This window comes from Convolutriloba macropyga, chromosome 4 (genome assembly GCF_964194025.1).
Source record: "Convolutriloba macropyga chromosome 4, txConMacr16.3, whole genome shotgun sequence".
NCBI lineage: Eukaryota > Metazoa > Xenacoelomorpha > Acoela > Convolutidae > Convolutriloba > Convolutriloba macropyga.
The window spans coordinates 7,178,908-7,198,540 of record NC_134471.1 but is presented as its reverse complement, the minus strand read 5'-3'; the positions used below and the strand labels follow the sequence as shown (position 1 = coordinate 7,198,540).

The following is a 19,633-nucleotide window of genomic DNA, read 5'->3' as shown; positions in this document are numbered from 1 at the left end:
CCACGCCCCAGGGGCTCTTGGGCCTTGTAATGAAACTATGACAACCCAACACGCGATCAAATTATGCTTTTTAAGGATTCTAAAGCAGGCTTTTAATTTCAATGCAATGATCAAAGGAAGTAAATTGGGTATTATGGCATAGTGAATTTTGTCATGTAGCACCTATAATTCGTGCGCTGCCGTGTTTAATCAGAAAAAGGTTCCCTTTTCTGTGTCATTAACTCTAAGGGTTATATATAAACAAATTGTACCCTATCGGCTTATACCTCTTTTATTGCATGATCGATCCTATTGACGAATTTTCATTAACTTGTGAAATTGCGTAGGGGTGGACCGATTTTATAATTATGAGGAAGTATATTACTTAAAGACTGAAATTTGACTTGAAAAACAAAGCTTTTTATCTAAAGCTTTTTATTTAAAGCTTTTTTTATCTATCAGATCTGAAAATTCTAAATAAGGCGAAAATAAGATTTATAGAACCACTAATTCTATAGCGCTCGATATACTTTAGCGACTTTTTATTCCCTTGAAAAGATATGTTGACGCATTTATGATAGCAAATCTCGGGACAAGAAGTCAGCCCGGGCCAATTAGCCCCGAATGAGTGAATTCAGTTCAGTTCTATTTTCGGCTCTGCTCCACAAATGATTACACAGCTAACTGAGCATAGACTAAGCTGATAATTTGAACGGTTCCATAATCGATTCTAATTCTTTTCACCCCGATTCATTTAACCATACTGCGACACTAAATCTCTTCACCCCCATGTCATTTCACAATGCAACTTTCTCGGCTCGCAAATTTTTCACCCTCCAAGTTTTCCACTCTGGAAATTTTTCACCTCGCAGATATTTTACCTCAAAAAATTTTTTAATCCTACAAATCTCTAACTTTGAGTACTAATCCCTCAACTCGTTACTGAATCTCTCTGCATCCTTTATTTTGAAGGTTAATTGTGCCAATATTATAAGAAGTTAATAAAGGTTGAAATGATAGATTGGTTAAATAACAGGGGTTTAATGATGGGAAGGGGGGGGGGGGTGAAAAATCAGGTGGTTTTAGACGGTATGGGGGTGAATCTGACAAAGCGGCGACACCTTTACAATCGGCACCAAACAAGCTGATCTATTTCCGAATTTGAAAATTGCTGTAAAATTGTTTTGCAGATGGACAACGATAAATAAAATGCAGCCAAAATTGTTGCCGTTGTGCATAGACAGAAGAAGAAAAATATCTCATTCAAAAATACAAAGTGGAATTCGCAAAATGCTATTGAAATTCTGGGACTTCTCTTTGTATCAGATGCTGCGGTTTTCAGAAGATTAGTTTCTGTGGTATAAAACAGTTTTTAGTCGAGAAAAATGACCCAAAAAATATTAAAATTTGTTACTATTTTTTCAAAATTGTTGCAATTTTTCGATGTCTTCAGAAATAGGAAATTTTGTGAGCCTGGGATGGCTTGCCTATTGGGGTTTTTGCAAAATCATAGTTTCAATTGCATACAAAAAAACGATTTTTTTTCTGTTAGAAGTACTTGTGTCATAAAAAGAGTTAATACTTTTTCTAAATTTTATTTCAATTAATTTTTTTAGGAAAATTTTTTCAATTTTTGTCTCATTTGTTGCGTTTTGCTAGCTTATTTTTTATATAATAGTTCATTGAACGACTATGCGTCATGGCGGAGCGAACTCTTTGAGTCGTTTCCCGAACTAACCGGCCTATGTTTTTTTTATTCACGTTTTCGTTCATGTTTTTTGTTCAAATAAGTCACGACTTTCACGTTTGATTTGTTAACTATCTAAATCACTGTTTCTATTAAAAAGAAAGAGGTCGGTAAAATGCGTTCGACCTCGCTCATTCACATTTTTAGGATAATTGTTTACCAAATGAGGAACAGATAGAAAACCCAAAAAAATCAGGTAATTTTCAGAAAAAAATTGGTGGAAGAAAAACAAGATCGCCTTCAAAGCAAATAACTCAGTGAAGTAACAAAATTGCGCATAAGATTGATGATATCTGCTTTTATTAAGAAAGCGAATCAAGTGGAACAACATAAACAAACAACACAAAACATTAATTTCATCCAAAACTTTTTGTCCATCTAGAAAAAACTTAATAGCAATGTCAAAAGAGCATCAGATAAAGCTGGAATTAAACAAAAACACCCGTACTTCAATAGAAAAAGTATAGGACCATTCCATAATAAGGCTCGGTAACAATTAGACTAAAAAGAACAAAAACTGCAAACTAAAAAATTCGCATATACTTTTAAAAACCAATAAATTCAATGTAATCAAAATCATTAGGTACCAACTGAAATCTTCCATTTGGTTTGTAATCCCCTATGCCTCTATATCTGAGCATTAAGATATGTCATTAATCAATTTTTAATGCGGTTGCAAAGAGAACAACAAATAGAAACAACAAACAAAAACTCCATAGAAACTTGCGAGAAAACGCTGTCGCATCCGTAAAGCCATATCAATTCCCTTAAAAAATGTTCGGTTGCGCCTTCTGTGAACACTAATATTATCTTATGTGAACTTTCATTATTACCTAGGTAACAACTCGACAAAAAAGAGAAAAGCGAAAAATTTAGTAATATTATTTGTAATTTTCGATAAAAATTAATTTCAAAGTCGATGAAAACCAAAAAAACCCTTAGCTACAAAATTAAGCAATTAAATAGGTTCACTTATTCATCCAAAACCAGCCTGTAAGACCTGTAGTTATTTAGAGTAAGTCTTTCGTCTAACAAATGAACGTCAAATATAGACAAAAACAAAAAAAAACAAATTACTTGTTTTTGCGAAAAACCCGTGACGAAGCAAGCAAAATCATAACGAATCAAAAAAAGACATTCAACTTTTTATAATTGAAACTTACTACGCGTCTAAATTTTTTTTATATGATCTGTAATTAACGAGGATAGGTAAAAAGTAGACAATAAAAAAGAACAAAAATGCGAAGTCAAAAAAGTATTAGTTTTCTAAAGCAATTGTTTCCAAAGTCGTGAAAACCATCAGCTATCTGCTAAAATCTAAAAATTGGCTCATTTATTTCTCTATGAAAAGACAAGGAGGCATGTAATTGACGACCGGGATACTTCATGCAACTAAAAAGACCACTTAAAACCGACAGTAAAAGACAAAAATGAAAATTTTTTGTTAAATTACACGAGAAAGCCGTTATAACCTTAATCTATACCTTTAAAGATTTGGGTATGTTCAGTTGTGCCTTATTTTGAACGCCGATATTGTGATAGGTGGACTATCGATATTGTGACAATGTGACAAAACGTAAAAAAACGTGAAAAATTGGCAAGTGCCTAAAAACAAAGAAAATTGAAATCTAGTAGTATCAAAATCAGAAAAACATAACTTAACGCTTAAACCCACGGTAGAGATTAAAATTTAATTCCATGGAGAGAACGCGCATTCTTCTTTGCTGACACTAATCTACAAATTGACCAAATTAAGAGGAAAATAGTGGCAAAATTCAATTAGCAATTTTTATTTAAAAATAACTAATTTTAAAAGTCAAAATGACCATGAGCTAAAAACTAGATTCTAGATTCAAAACAATAGATACATAAAAATGGAACTACTTAGGAAGCTAATAAGACCTATCAACAGTGAGCTTCTGCAGAGATCTCTCGAAGGAAGTGGAAGTAGAACTATTCTCTTTGGAATTTACAAAGGTTGTGTTAGTGTTTTTTGGGCGTGTACTTCCATCAAATTGAATCAAAGTGAACCAAAGAAACCTATTTTGTGCAATTTGTGATGACAATGGCTGAATTTTGAAAAATCAGCCAAAATAAAATAAATCAAAATAGTCAACAATACTTTTTTGTCTTTATAAATAAATCCAACAACAATATTGTTAACAATTCTACCATATTTTAGTAAAATTGACAAATATTTAGTCACAAATTCCGCAAAATATGAATTAAAATAACGCAAATTGGTCGTAAAAATATTTTTTTTAAATGAAACCGCGCTAACTCGCTCTAGAGGACCAAATTCTATAAAATCTTTTTGGTTCCTTATTCTGCACTGCACGGGCTTTTTAGTGATACCACTCGCAACTCCCTATGATGTCGGTCATTGGGTCATATTACATTAATGTTAAGCTAAGTAGCTTTTTGTTTAGAAAAAAATTAATATAATTATAAGATTATAATCCAATTGAAACTGCGCACCCAATAACAACACTTTCAGACACTTGGGAAAAATTCTTTCAATTGCTATCTTTTTTATTTTCTGCTTCGATCCCGATGTTCGTCGAAGGCGGCTATTTCCCAACAATATCTTGGCTAGTTTTTAAATTTGTTTTATATCAACTTTTACTTAAAACCATCTTTTCAAAGTACAAAAAATAATAATTTTTAAAATAACGGTTTTAAAACATTTTCAGTGGCTAATTCTCTCAATTACTGTTTCAGTCTGTTGTTTTTTGTTTTAAAAAATGGTAGTTCAACAGCTTTCCCATGCAGCCAGAAAATAAAAATATTGTAAACCTCTGAAATAGAAAACGCTTAGCAGCAAATACGATAAAATATCATAATTGGAAGAATGGAAATTGCTTCTTTTTTTTCCTTTGAACTTTTAAACTATTAAATAATCACTTAAAAACTATTTTACGGTGGAGAGTCTGTAAAAAAGAATTGTCTGCTGAGTTTTTGAACTCTCAATCTTATCTTGCCATAGGTTAGTAACCAGAAACTGTATTAGTTTGCTAGTCAATCTGAACATCTTAAGAGCGGAGTGTTCAATACTGTTCACACGCTGCTAGCTGAGAAGCAAACTGGTTGTACACCCTGTGGGGATCTTGTTAAACAACATGAAAATCGGAAGAGTAAACTGAGTTCCAAGCAAATTAAACATTTAGACTGTTTAAGATGATGCGCATTGAAATAGCAGATTATCAGCATTATGGGAACACAAAACTGAAGAGAAAAAAAATTAGAGATTATCAGCACAGTGTGTGACTTGAGTTAATTCTTGTCCTACAATGGTGAAAAAACTACTCGTTCTGCAATTTATATGAGTCAGCACTGAGTCGCTATCCAATTCGGCTCCCGGATCATCAAGCACCTAATTGATAGGTTATTGTGTAAGCGTCCCTCAGATTAAAAATTGTGGACTGACAAGATAAGTTTTTGATAGGCATTTACGCAAAATTATGGGTCTTAAGAAATTAGGTACCTAAATTAGCTCTTCATAAATCAAAATTTTGTGTAATTTCTTCTAATTTAACAAGAGCTCTGTGTAATTACTGCGGCCAAACAACTGGTGAAAAATAGAGGGAAAAGAAATAGAGGAAAACTTTTGTTTTCTTATTTGTTCATCACTTTTGAAGGCTGTGAAAGGTAGGCGGAGGTGTTAAAACATCGGTAGGAAAATGGGAAACTGACAATTAAAGATTAAACTGCATCAGGTGAAAAAAATGAAATTGGTGAATTTAGATTTTTTTTCCACTTTCATTTCACATATAAATGATCACCTTTTTCAAAAAAATTTTACTAAAGTTTTTAAACTGACTTCAGTAGTTTCCGACAGTTGATTAACTATTTCAGCTCTAGCAACTGGCGAGTGAAGCCATGCGAACAGGAAAAAATAGTGTTGAATTCAATTTTTTGCAAATTATTGCAAACAAATTGGAAAAATATAGATTTCAAGTTTTTCTCTTACTAGGGTGCAGACTTTTTGTTCAAGTCCTGCTCTCATGATCACTTCAAACTACAGTCAGAGGAAAATTTGATCAAATTTAGTGCTTGACAATTTATTTCCAATCTCGTCCATAAAAAGTCTGTTTAAAAACTATAAATTTCTACTAACCAGGTCTACTTAAAGGTGAAAAGACAAGAAAGCTGGAATTATTAAAAACAATAACAAAAATAATTTCAATATTGGACGGTGCTGTTCATATTTCCCACAATTTATCTCAATATGGCTTTTTGTCTGGAGTAACCATTAGCCAGTCAAGCACGCGCCATTTCTCAAAATTAATTGACACCCGATAAATTATGTCTCAGTTTTACCTGTCTCAGTATACGCACAAGTACCGTGTTGATACATGTGCTGTTATTGTCCATCGAAAACATAGTTAATGCCAGTCATGGCATTTTAATTACTAGTTTTGTGATCTCATTTTCACAATGTAACATTCTCAACCTTGAAACTTTGAAGTAAAAAGGACCAAATTAGACTATCAGTTTTTGTCAAAATTTGCGCCCTAATGTTTTGTCTTCCAAAAGCTGTTACCCATAAAATAGTATTGCTTTAACTATTTGCAATAAACAACGCGTACACTGCGGGATCAAAAAGTACAATTGCTTTGTTGTGTTTTGAATAAGATTTTCTGTCAGTATCTGTTAACAGAAATGTTTCTGTTTTCTTTGATCACGTGCACAACACGTGAAACAGTAGGGGGGTTATGAGCCGCACGCCCTGAAAGTTATCGAACACTTTCGACTGAATTATTGACTAAATTATTCAACTTCGGTTTGTTCGTTTGCTCATTTTTCCATGCAAAAATTTGGCATGAAAACAATTTATATCATGCTGTGAATTTGAGGTTCTTTAAACATCAATTCAAGAACAATCTCTCACGAATATTTTAATAAAGGCTTTTAACGGGCGAATGCAAAGTGGCGAACGCAAAGGAAGCCGATAGGCAAGCAAGCCGACAGAAAAGCAAGCCGAAGGTATGTATTAGTTAGCAAGCCCATATATGTATTAGTTATGTTATCTATCGGAAATAATACATTGTCAGCCGTTACAATCAATACTGCGCGTAGTATTATAGTGCATAATGTATTCCAATGCACCAAAGAAACAAAAATGCGTCAATTTTTAGACATCTAGTGGGTACGGGCCTCAGCAGACCGCTGTCCATGGCCATGCCTCTCATCCGCTGTGGGATGTAATCCGGAAATAGCGGGCCGGTTATCGCGGCGAAGCCGCGACGCGCGCGAAGCGCGCCCACCGACCCGCCAGGGGCAACTTAAAATACGGGTATCCGAAAATTTTTTGGCTTCCTTGACCTCATTTTCAAAATTCGGCTTGCTTGACCGCCACCCTTTTAACGTCCTGCTATCTCTAAGAATTCAGCCAGCATAATTAAAAAGTTTAACAAAACCAACGTTCAAAAATTTTTGCAACAGCCTCAATGAAACATGCATTCGATAGCGCAGAAATTAGATTGATCTTTTTTCCCAGTGAGAAACGGCTAAAAAAGTTTTTTATGTTAGGTTTTCATTTGGGAAGCCACTCAAAGAGAACTGTTTTTCTTATTGGTTATCCTTGTTGGACTAATGTTGGACTATTGTTTTTGAAATACATCAATTTGTACCTCTAACTGACCATCCAACTAAATTTATTTTTTTAAATCAATTCATTATTGCTCCAACTGGTTAACTAGTTTTCACTCAGTAATAATCTGGATCTTTTCCTCTTGTGCCTAAGCTGGGGGGCACAAACGGAAAAGATCCAATAATCTTTTAGCTGATCAGATTTTGAATGCTATCGTGTATAATTAGATGGAGCACAGTCAAAAATTGAATGAACCCAGCAGCTTAGTGCTGTCGTGAAACCATGGCACAAGGAAAGACTGTAAAAATGCTCAACTCTCGTTATAAAGGGGACCTTAAGGGGAAGGGGTGGAGGGGGGGGGGGTTCAGATCACAGAATACATACAAATAGCGGCTAGCTTCATCTAAAACGGAAGAAAGTCAGTGAACTACAGAAGGGACATTTTTATACCTTCATTTGTCAAATCAAAGTTGATAGTTGCCATGCTAAGAGAGAACTGAATTATCTGACTATTGTAGAGCTGTCAAAGTATGAAAATGTGGGATAAGAATACGGCGACTGATTATATGCAAATTAGTTCGTGAAAGAAATTAGAAATTTTAGCTCCTCTATAGTCTATCTCTATAGTAAGGACGCATGCCCTCCCCCCTCCCCTGAAAACATTACACTTTATAATTGTTAGCTTTTTAGCTCCCAGCCTCTGAATTAAGCTGGGGTTTATGGGCGGCGTGTGTGTGGTGGGGGGGGGGGGTGTTCAGGTGCAGATGGAACGAAGAGGAGGTGGGAAGGCGAGGGTACGGGGCGGTGAGGGGGGGGGGGGGGGGAGGGGGGGGGGGGGTTGTGGACTAGGGTAGAATCAGTTGGAGCCTTTATGTCCCCCACCAACCACCTACTTCTTGTTTGTAAATGAACATGAGTTCAATTTGATCATATATTATTTAGAATATAAAAGTAATAATTCTGGCTGTGCTCGAATTCAGTAATTTGAGAGCAGTTGTTCTTTTAATTCAATTGGGACTTTTCTGTCCATAATGACGCCAAGTTCAATTCTGAATTTTCAACACTATAGAATTCAAAAATTGTTTGCTGAAATGAGCGACAGAAAGACCACTAATTTGGCTGCTTTATTCTTTGGTTTTGGTTTTTGTATCGAATCAGCTGCCCTTGGTCTCAAACACACAAAAAAATCTAGCAAATTCAATTCATTGAAAAGGAGTCTAAAATTGTTTACAAAGAAATATTGCCTAACGGAAGAATCTGAAAAATAATAGCCAGTGAAAAACAAAGGAAGCTTTTCCAGTAAGAAAATGAAAACAAAATGAAAATATAGTTTCAGTAAATCAAGTTAATCAGTAAATCTCATTTGAAAAACGACGCGCTAAAATCGTGATAAGTTCACACAAAAAGTACACACAAACACACACAAAACACACACATACACACATACACACACACACACACACACACGCTCACGCACACACACGCTCACACACACACACCCACACACACACACACACACACACACACACACACACACACACACACACACATACACACACACACACACACACACACACACACACAAACATACACACACACACACACACACACACACAACACAAACACACACACACACACACACACACACACACACAAACACACACACACACACACACACACACACAAACACACACACACACACACTGATTTGAAGGTCCGCACTTCTGTTTCTGTCATTGCTTCGCAATTGCCGTGATTTTTGAGAATATGCAGTTTTTCAGAGTCGGAAGATCTGGTTTCCTTTCTTGGCACCTGATTGTCCATGGTCGGGTGTTTGCCTTTTTGTCCAAATGCCAAGACAAATGGAGCTTGTGAAGTCGTTGCGTGTACCGTTGTTTTTTGCAAACAATTTCCTTGTTCGGAGAAATGCAGTCCCAGAAATTCGGATTATTATCGCGATACCTAGAAATTACATCTGCCGTTAAACGGTTGTGACGTTCTATCATGACAATTTTTGCAGGCGCTATGCAGATGTTTTTTCCTCACTGATCCGAACCTCTTTCAAACTTCAAGTAAAAATTAATTGCAGAAATTTTATTGGGTGTCAGTATGAAGGTGTCAGCCGGGTGCTCCAACTGTCACTATCCAGATCCCGATTATCGCTTTGGCAAACTTTTATCAAAATATTTTCAACGGGACGCAAACGATGTAATCCGTGAATTAGTCTGTTAATACCAGTTTGTATTTTGCCGCGGTTTTTTTCCAAATTCAACAGGTCCTAGAATATCGGCTATCATCTTGCAGAATTGTATTGCAATTATTGTCTGTAAAGGATCTTGTCTTTTCTTTCCTGCAGTTTCGAGGGCTTAACAAAAGATGCATTAAAGAACAGCCAACAATTGAACATTGAATAAGTCCGTCATTTATTGCTGAAATAACAAATAGAAGTCTGAGGTACTCATATTGGCAACTATCCTGGTTTAATAACGCTGTTTCGGGTTGTGCAATGTTAGCTAATGCATCATGCCAATATCAAGGAATTGAGTCCGGGCTCATCGATTACTGCGAAAAAGTCTCTTAGCTCAGTGATCAGTCTTCTTTGGACATCTGTTCGTTGATTTCAACCCGGCAATGACAAAAAAACAGATCTGCTCGATGCTCTCAGGACAGGACGTTACTAGAAGAATCATCTAATTAAAAAAACGTAGTTGCTCCGGTTCAACATTTTCCTGTTGCTTTAGTTTTGTATTCTTTTTTGTCTTATCGTGATGTGTAGATGTCTAGGAATATCAGTTTGAAAACAAACAGTTAACTATCAACACTGCCATATTTTTCCATCAGGCTCTTCTGCGTAACAATCAATCGGGTTTGTGTTATCCTCTCCTATTTGGTGTCCGATTTTCAGTGATGCATCGGTATAGCCAATCAAGAGGAGATCCGCTGGCAATTCAACGCCAGTCTCAAACTTTGATTACTTTAAAACCTCCTTCGACCAGATCATAGGTGTCCGAGAAAGCATGTTACGGAAGGGCCTGAGTTTGGTCCGATGATCATACTGTATGCATGCTGTCACTGACAGACTGTTAAGGTTGTTCCCGGTTTCCGTGAAACCAAAATTTCTGTAATTGTGACCAACTAAACCAAACAAAACGTAGACAGTGGACACGAAAAAGGTTTCTGTTTTCTTTTTGTTGATGCTACTTATCTGGTCGTATAGTTTGCCTTTAGTAAAACACTTGACTATTGGTTGTTGATCTGCTCAAAAAGTCTCCAAAATACGGTGCTTAATCGCTGTTTTTTGCGGACACTGATTGAACAGGTGGGCAAACTCACGGCAATTATTATGTTGCTTCGCCCAAGACCTAGCTCGGAAGCCATCGGGGTTTCTAGGACTGCAATTTTGAGTCTCGGAATAAATGCATTCTGATTGAAATTTTGTTTATATATTGAGGAATTTTTCTCTCATGTTCTAGCAGTTTATTAAAGTTCTTGTCTGGAATTCAATTATTTGGTTGAAAGCCGATGGAGACAGTTCTTCACGGCTTAAAAATAGGGTATTGCTTACTGCTTTTTTCCTTTTACGTGTCCATTCTCTCGGTTCGACTGGACTCCGACTGGAGATGACTTGGTCTGTGGCGTCATTAAAATTTCTGGTCTTTTCATACAGGAGCGTGTATCTCATTTCTCCGGCCACCAATCCTTTCATGAACTTTTCCTTGTCGGCTCCTTGTCGACCCGCTACATTAAGGTGGCCAATGGTTCTTTCGGTCAACTTACGAATTCTCCTTGTGAACTCTTGAATTTACTCGGATTTCATCTGTTTGTGCAGTCCTTGCATTATTAAAAATAGTCACTTTGTTTTTTGGGGCATTCAAGACTCTTGCTTTTGTTAGTGCTGGAGATACATGCATTTGTTGAAAGTAATAATTGGGGAGATACAAGTGTTCTTCCAAAACGTAATTGTTAAAGTATGTATGTAGGATTTCACCTTTGATTTTGTTGTCTCAATTTTTGGTGTTTGACATGGATTCCAGTTTTTGTAACAACCCTTCAAAACTCAAAATTTTGGTTGGTTTACAGAGGGGGTTTGAGCAAAGGTGGTGCCTCAATCACCTACTACTTACTACCCGATGTTTGCTTGATTTCGCTGCTGCTGCTTCTGATTGTTCGTAAGGTGCCTTATTTTGTTGCATGTAATATTTGAAGAGAACGTTTTTGGAGACTTATGCTGTAAAGGTCTTGGAGAACTTGGGGAGCAATTGATTTAGAGCAGTTGCTCTTCTAGGCACTTACGCGTATCCGTTCGAACGTTTGAAAAAAATATTAGTTATTTGTTTTCAGGATGGCTTCTGATGAATGCTAAAGTTTGATGGATCACTGCTGTTCTTTCTAATAATATCTTTCCTAGTTCCTGGTCACTTTTTGTCAACCACATCAATGGCTCAGCTTCTTTCTGATAGGGGGTCAAATTAATGTGGATAAAAAGCGGTACAAGATTTTGATCTATATAGACTAAAATTCAGCACCAATTTGAATTCAAGTCGACTTAAATGATCGTTCATGTGCAGCATAATAGAACAACACTAATTGCTCACAAAATATGAACATTTTTTACCTAAAGAATTCACCAAGAAACAAAGAATAAAGCCCAAAAGCGATGAGAATTATCTTTTCCCTGCTAAATGGGAAAAAAAGATCTTTTATGTATGAAATTGTTTGAAATTACAAACACAACCCGAAGCAGACGTTCCAAACTCGGTCACTGATTTAACTAAAATTAGTTTTAAATTGTTTAGTACATTCCTTTTTCGCCTGCGAGTTCAAAATATAACCGCAACTTAGTTTTTAGTTGTTTTGTGGCATAAAACATCCAAATAAGTTCAAAATAGAGTAGTTAAGTTAAAAAGACTTTAGCAACATTTTCGCAAAAAACGTGACAATCACAGCCATTTGCTTATTAACTAAATAAAACAAAATAAGTACAAACCGTCTGTTAAACCACAGCAAAGCTAAGATTTTAAAAATTAGGCAAAGCCAGGGAACAAAATTGAATAACTGTAACAATTGAGTTCAGAATTAGTAAACGTCAAATAAATGTCAACAATTGTAGCAGCTTTTCAATAATTTCTTTGACGTTAAAGACGCGCCTTTTAACAGTCGTGCTATTAACTTTATCCGGAGCAGCAAGGAAATGGAAATAATTGAAATACTGAAGAGCAAAATGGGAACAAATTTGATCAAATATGGACAAATTTCAATTGGTTGGAAAGCAATTTTTTTCACTCGAAGCAACTATAAATTATAAATTTGATCTTAAGTGTATACGTTCAGTATATATATCTCTAAGAAGATATGTGAAAAGAAATATAATTTTATCCATATTTATTGTTTACTATTTACAAAATGCATGGTACATTTTTATAATCTTTTGCAAAATTGGCCAAGATTAATCCGGACAATTTCATTCAGATGAAAATCAGCCAATTTAGGATTTTAATCTTTTTATTGTTCGGCTTTCTATGGCTTTTCATATAGCATCGAATTAATAAGGTGCAGACAAAATTCTGAACAAAGGACTGGAGAACATATTGTTTCTCTTCGATTTGAAAAAAGAGAGGCTAAAAATAATTTAATAAAAGCTTTTAGAATGTCAAATGTTAAGTGTTTTTCAATGAGCTTGACATTATCAAAAAACAAAAACACTTATTTTGCTCTCAAATGCACCGGTTAGGTAAGTTCATTGACAATTAGACCTGATGTCATTCTAACATCACGACATAATTTAGAAAATAATTCATAATTGTCATTAAATCTCGAAGGCTCTCGAAAATGTCTGGAAACAAAATGGTGGGCGCCATTTTAGAAGAACAGCCACAATTCTGATCAGAACATGATTGAGAATAAATCAGATTCAAAAAACAGAAAAGAAAATTAGAATTTTAGATATTTTAAAGCACGCTAAAGGCTGAGCTACCACCCAGCCCCCCCCCCCCCCCCCCCCGTTGAGAGTAATCTTTAAATTATCCATTATCATTATTTGACTCTCTTAATTGCTCTTAAACATGCTGAATTGAAAAATGGTCAGAAATCGTACTTGAATAAACAGATTAAAGGCCCAACAGAACGCAGGCTTTTAACACGTCGAAAGAAATTGAGATCTCTTCTGTGCCCCCCCTTCCCCCAAAAATGTTTTTACGGACCCCATTTACAAATTGTGTTGTTACATACCATGTAACTAAGAAAAAATGTAGCACGTGAGACACTGGGGAGGGGGCGTAAAAGATATAAGCCCATTACTGAACCGGTGGAGTCGGGGGCGGGGGGGGGGGGTTAGATCTAATTATCGTTACAGATTTCATCATTTTATGTTTTTATCTTTTGTTGTTTTCTCATTGTTGATTTGGTGCTGAGATATATCAATTGCCGCATGTTGTTTATGTCATAGAAACGTGCGCTAAAGTTCTTTAAATGTTTAGTTGGGTTTTATTTGGTCTTTGCAATTATAGCCCCACCCCCAAGTTAGTGGTCATACAACGTATAGCCCCCATCTTTTAACCATGGTAAACATACCATGATGAGGGACTATAATTTCGTGGGGAGGGGAGGGGGTGCAGTTATAGGAAACCCCCGTGAATTATGTTAGCTTCAATCGATAGCTAACACATGGAGGCTCAGTAATGTGCGTTTGCACATAATTTCCCGACCTCGTTCGAACATATACTTGCAGGACCAAGCCACTATTTTCCCTCTGGCCTTACCCGGCGGTGCTGACCTTACTATGCATAAGCTAGATACTACCAAAGCCTATTTCTCTCAATAGTTTGAGATCGATTTTTTCAGAAAAGCAGTCCTGGAATTAAGTGAAAATTTTGAATTGCAACACAATATCGATAATAAACAGAGTAATTGGTTCTCAGTCGTCGCATCTGCAAAGTCAAAATTTAGTCAAAATTAAATACCGAAAAAAAATTGTTTTAGTCAAAATGGGCCAAAACTTGATCGAAATGGGAGAACGAACAACAACAAAAGTTTCACATGCCCAATTTAAGAAGAATTTTTGCACATTAAAGAAATTTCTTCTACAAAGCGCCAATTTCCAAGACTGCCAAAAGTTTATATTCAAAGAGAAAAAGCACAGCGAAATAGGCACGTATTTCAAAGATAGTATTCTAAAAGAGTTGACTAATTATTAATACTTTTTTTGCTCAACTGCTGCTTACTCTTAAAAAGTGTCAAATTCGCGAGCATTAATTGATGATAGCAGACATAACAAAACAAATGTTGGAAATGTTAAAAACACATGAAGGTTGTCCTGCCACCTGCAGTTGTCGTCATTTTTGTCGGAAGCAGGAGAAAAACTATCCGTACTTACCAAAAAGAGCAATTTTCGGTTAACTATTGTTGGCGATAACTGAGACAAATTCTTTCAAAAAAAACAAGACTAAATCAAAATCAAGACAAAATCAAAAGTGATTGCTTAAATTAATAGCGAACATTCAAGGGTCTTGAAAACACATATAAATTTTAAAAATGATCTGTGCCTCCCAGTACGCTATGCACCCCCAAATATAGAGCACGCAACATTAGATAGTAACTCGTAATGTAACAATATGACACATGCGTATGGGAATGCAAATAGAATGCATTCACTTATATGGGGAGAAAGAAACGGAATAAATCTACAAAAATAATCGAATAGTTTCTGTATATAGATTCAATTATTCCTTCACTACACTTATTATAATGTATATCCATATAAACAGCTGACCAACTCCACTTGCATTTCAAGTATTTTCACAGGATTCCAAAAACGTTTCAAAAACTTTTTTTGGTTTGTTACTTTTATAGTAATTTGGTTCCAAAGTCTTAGAAAGTTCATTAGGGACATTTATAGCCACTCCTAATTGAGTGTTATTAAACGCATAGTTCAAAACATGAACAATGTTCGAAGTATTTTTTTACAATATCAAAGGCAAACTTTGTTTCACAAGAAAGTTATACAGGACACTTAAAAATCAAAAAGTTTTGGTACTAAAATTAGAAAAGTGAAAATTTCGATTTGTGACTCTGGAACCATATTTAGCTCCTGAATTTTGCGATCAAAACTTTACTTCCATTACAGAAAGAAAAAAATTTTTTATTCTTAAATCGTTTCTTTTTAAAATCGCTGTTTTTGCTAGGGCTTTAAAATAAAGTTTCAGGTTTTACCAAACCTTTAGCGAGTGAAAACATTGATTAATTTTTTTGACTTCGCTTTTGTGCTCTAAAATTGCATTTCTACTTATAAAATATGAACGGAACTTCAAGGAGAACTTTTCAAGCTTAGTTTAAATCAAACAATCGCAGCATATCAGAACCTATCAAGAATCCGAAATGATGGCGAAATGGCTCAAAAATCTACGCAAAAGGGACAAACACAGATTTAATTATTTTTATTTCACAAAAACTCGCCAAAGCCGTAATTCATGAGTGACAATACGAAACATAATAGTGAGTTGGAACAAAATAGCTGCAGAGAACAGTAATTAAACGCATAGTTCAAAACATTAAACGCATAGTTCAATGTTTTGAACGCATAGTTATTAAACGCATAGTTCAAAACATGAACAATGTTCGAAGTATTTTTTTACAATATCAAAGGCAAACTTTGTTTCACAAGAAAGTTATACAGGACACTTAAAAATCAAAAAGTTTTGGTACTAAAATTAGAAAAGTGAAAATTTCGATTTGTGACTCTGGAACCATATTTAGCTCCTGAATTTTGCGATCAAAACTTTACTTCCATTACAGAAAGAAAAAAATTTTTTATTCTTAAATCGTTTCTTTTTAAAATCGCTGTTTTTGCTAGGGCTTTAAAATAAAGTTTCAGGTTTTACCAAACCTTTAGCGAGTGAAAACATTGATTAATTTTTTTGACTTCGCTTTTGTGCTCTAAAATTGCATTTCTACTTATAAAATATGAACGGAACTTCAAGGAGAACTTTTCAAGCTTAGTTTAAATCAAACAATCGAAGCATATCAGAACCTATCAAGAATCCGAAATGATGGCGAAATGGCTCAAAAATCTACGCAAAAGGGACAAACACAGATTTAATTATTTTTATTTCACAAAAACTCGCCAAAGCCGTAATTCATGAGTGACAATACGAAACATAATAGTGAGTTGGAACAAAATAGCTGCAGAGAACAGTAAAAAATTTGAAGCAGCAGCAAAGCAAATTTTTGTTCTGTAATTTAACTTGAATGACTGACTTCAATGACCGACTTCTCACTACATTTTTCAAAAAAAAAATATATTTAACGTCTTTGTGGAAAATCAAACCAAGTGAGGACTTATTGATAAAGTTAAGGCACTTTAAATATGGCGCCTTATTATTACACTGTTTGTTCATTTCAGTTTTTCAAAAACCGTGAATTTTAAATGCCGGGCACATTTTCTGATGTAATTTTTCAGTTTGTTTTTGTATCGCGCTTGTTTAAGAATAACTGAAAATTATTTTTGTTTTTCTCGGAAGTTTATTGTTTAGTTGAAAATTGCTAATGTCGGGAAGGATTTCTGTCAAGAGGAAGCCGTTTAATGTTTTGAAGGAAAAATTGAGAGACGTTTTCGAAATGAAGAATGGTTACTCATAAGACCTTGTTTTTCTCGGTTTTTACAAACTATTATGCAAACAGAAACTCTACAGTTTGTTTGCATCTGGTTTCGAATAAAGTATAAAATGAGGAACGTTGACATTTATCTGTGAGTTGAAATTTCGATCTGAACAGTTTCATAATTTTTCAATCTGACCCTGGGATATAAGTCTTTCTTATTCCAAACTAATGTCACCTTGCAAATTGATTGGTAACCGACGTATTTCTGATCAATTGGAGTGTATTTTTTGTGAAAGGTGGAAAGATGTGATTTGGACATACAGATTCATGAGATGAGACCCCAAAAATCTCAGGCTACCTTTTGTTTGATTGCACATGGTTCTTGGTCTACCTGATTGATTGTTTGCATTCGCTTGAATTCTTGAAGAGAAAGTCCAATTTGTGAGAAACCTGTCTCCCCAGTATTGAACGATGTCCACCTTAATGTGAACTGGATTCGCAATCCAATTGTTGTCTTCAACTGACATTCGTAACATGCCAACTGTTTGCAATGCCAAATTCGAGAATGTTTTCAATCGCTTTGCGTTCACGTCGTCTATCCAGGATGTAGTTTCATCCAACTGAAGTATTTCTTTTGCTAAATTTTCGTTGGTGATACTAGAGACACTCCCTGAGACCACCGAAACTGATATTTATGTTTTGCCTAATTCTATTGGGACATATGAGGGTTCTACTGCAATTCAGTGATTATCTGAGTGATATTTGTTAAACAATTAACATCTGAAGAAAAACTTGATTGTAAATCTGGATTGTAATTGTTCGAAATCCGTTTTATTTCTGTTTCCGTATATTTTTGGTCATACTCTATTTCTACATTATTAAATGTAAATTTAAGTCTCAAAGTTCGACTTGTAGTGGTTTTCAATTTTCCACGAACTTTCAAAAAATGGTAGGCAAAACAACATTATTGCATGCTTTACCCCGAGCAGGACAATTGTTTCTATGCTCCAATGTGCAACTAAAAACACAGAAATGACAAATTGAAGTAATTTCTGAATTTGACCTTTATTTGCAAGGCAAGTGCGTTGTATTGAACAATTGAGATGAAACAATGGCGATGAACGTTGAAACTTCTAAGCGTTATAAAAAATATTTTCCGACATGTCTTCTTTGCTAATTGAATCGATTTCCCTTTTTTGTCAAAAACTCAAATTTTCACTAGACAAGTAAGAGATCGGTTTGTTTTAAAAAGTAATAAGCTAGATTAATTTTATTTTTTCACCCTTGTTAGCTACTAGTTTTCCTATTTTTGCCATAGAAATCAAACATTACCTAGAACCAACAATTAGAATCGAGCCATTACTTTATTATTGACTCGAGCTGGTACTCGAGCTGGTACTTTTTAATTTCATTCAAATGTTGCATTACTGGAGTCCACTGTCGCATATTACAGTAAAAGTAATCTTTACGAATGTGATCTTCAATTCAACAAGACTAAAAAGTTTAAACAATTTTTTGCGACTGACAGTTTAATTTTGTCAAAGAAGAAAAAATAAATAATAGATATTGATTTAAGAAGGAAGAATCTTTGGGAAGAATACAGAATTTCCATTGAATAAACTGAAATACAGCAAAAACAGAATTAACAATAAATAAATTAAGCAGAACATTTTGAGTTCAAACGATACCATCGTCACAAGTCAGCAAAAATCCTCCTCGAAACAGGAAAACTGATTTTTCAGGCCATAGAAAAGAAAAAAATCAGTAATAAGAATTTGCTGTTTTTCTAAAATTATGATTTAGGGTTCTTTAGTTACCAGTAATGAACGTATTTGAGGTGATCTTCCTTACTGCCTTTAATGACTATTACACTATTATCAAAAGAACTTAAAAAGTATTTTGAAGACAAAAGAGAGTATAATCCATTGCTTTTTGGATCTCAAAAATATATCTGTCCGAATGTAAAAGCCGCTTTAAATCAATAGGTACCCGTCGAATTTCCACATATATTATTAAAGTTGCAATGACTGGAAATTTCCGATGTAATTTAGTTTGGCTGTATGCGTCCTGCAAATCAGCTCTTTTAAAATAGACTTTCGTTCAAGCAATAAAATATTCAAATTTTGAAAAATTGAGTCTATTAAACTATCAGTATTTGGATTTTGAAATTTGTTTCTGTGAACTGATTTGTTAGAGACGTTTGAATCTGGAGAAAATTTGATCGATTTATCTTTTTTGCTGTAATAACTATAAGTGAGATGAAGTTTTGATCTGAGCAAAATTATAATTTTTCAATCTGACACTGGGATATAGGTCTTTCTAATTCCAAACTAATGTCACCTTGCAAATAGATTGGTAACCAACGAATTTCTGATGTTGGAGTGCATGTTTTGTGAAAAGTGGATTGAAAAAGATGTGATTAGGACATACGGATTCGTGAGAAGAGACCCCAAAAATCTGAAATCTGAGGCTACCTTTTGTTTGATTGGACATGGTTCTTGGTCAACCTGATTGATTGTTTGCATTCGCGTGAATTGTTGAAGAGAAAGTCCGATTTGTGAGAAACTTGTCTCCTCAGTATTGAACGATGTCCACCTTAATATGAACTGGATTCGCAATCCAATTGTTGTCTTCAACTGACATTCGTAACATGCCAACTGTTTGCAATGCCAAATTCGAGAATGTTTTCAATCGCGTTGCGTTTGCGTCGTCTATCCAGG

At 35.0% G+C, this 19,633-nt stretch overlaps 1 protein-coding gene across 3 annotated transcripts in view; it reads right to left on the bottom strand.

Moving 5' to 3' along the window:
* LOC142337441 (uncharacterized) overlaps positions 1–14,761 on the bottom strand; it is an 81,601-nt gene extending 66,840 nt beyond the window's left edge. For 2 of the 3 annotated variants that reach the window (XM_075386667.1, XM_075386669.1), the window contains exon 1: positions 12,307–12,473. The gene's annotated coding sequence lies outside the window, so the exon portion shown is untranslated. Of the gene's footprint in view, positions 1–12,306; positions 12,474–14,691 lie in introns of those variants that run through there. The other variant, XM_075386668.1, reaches the window with a different exon arrangement.
* Positions 14,762–19,633: the final 4,872 nt, after the last annotated feature.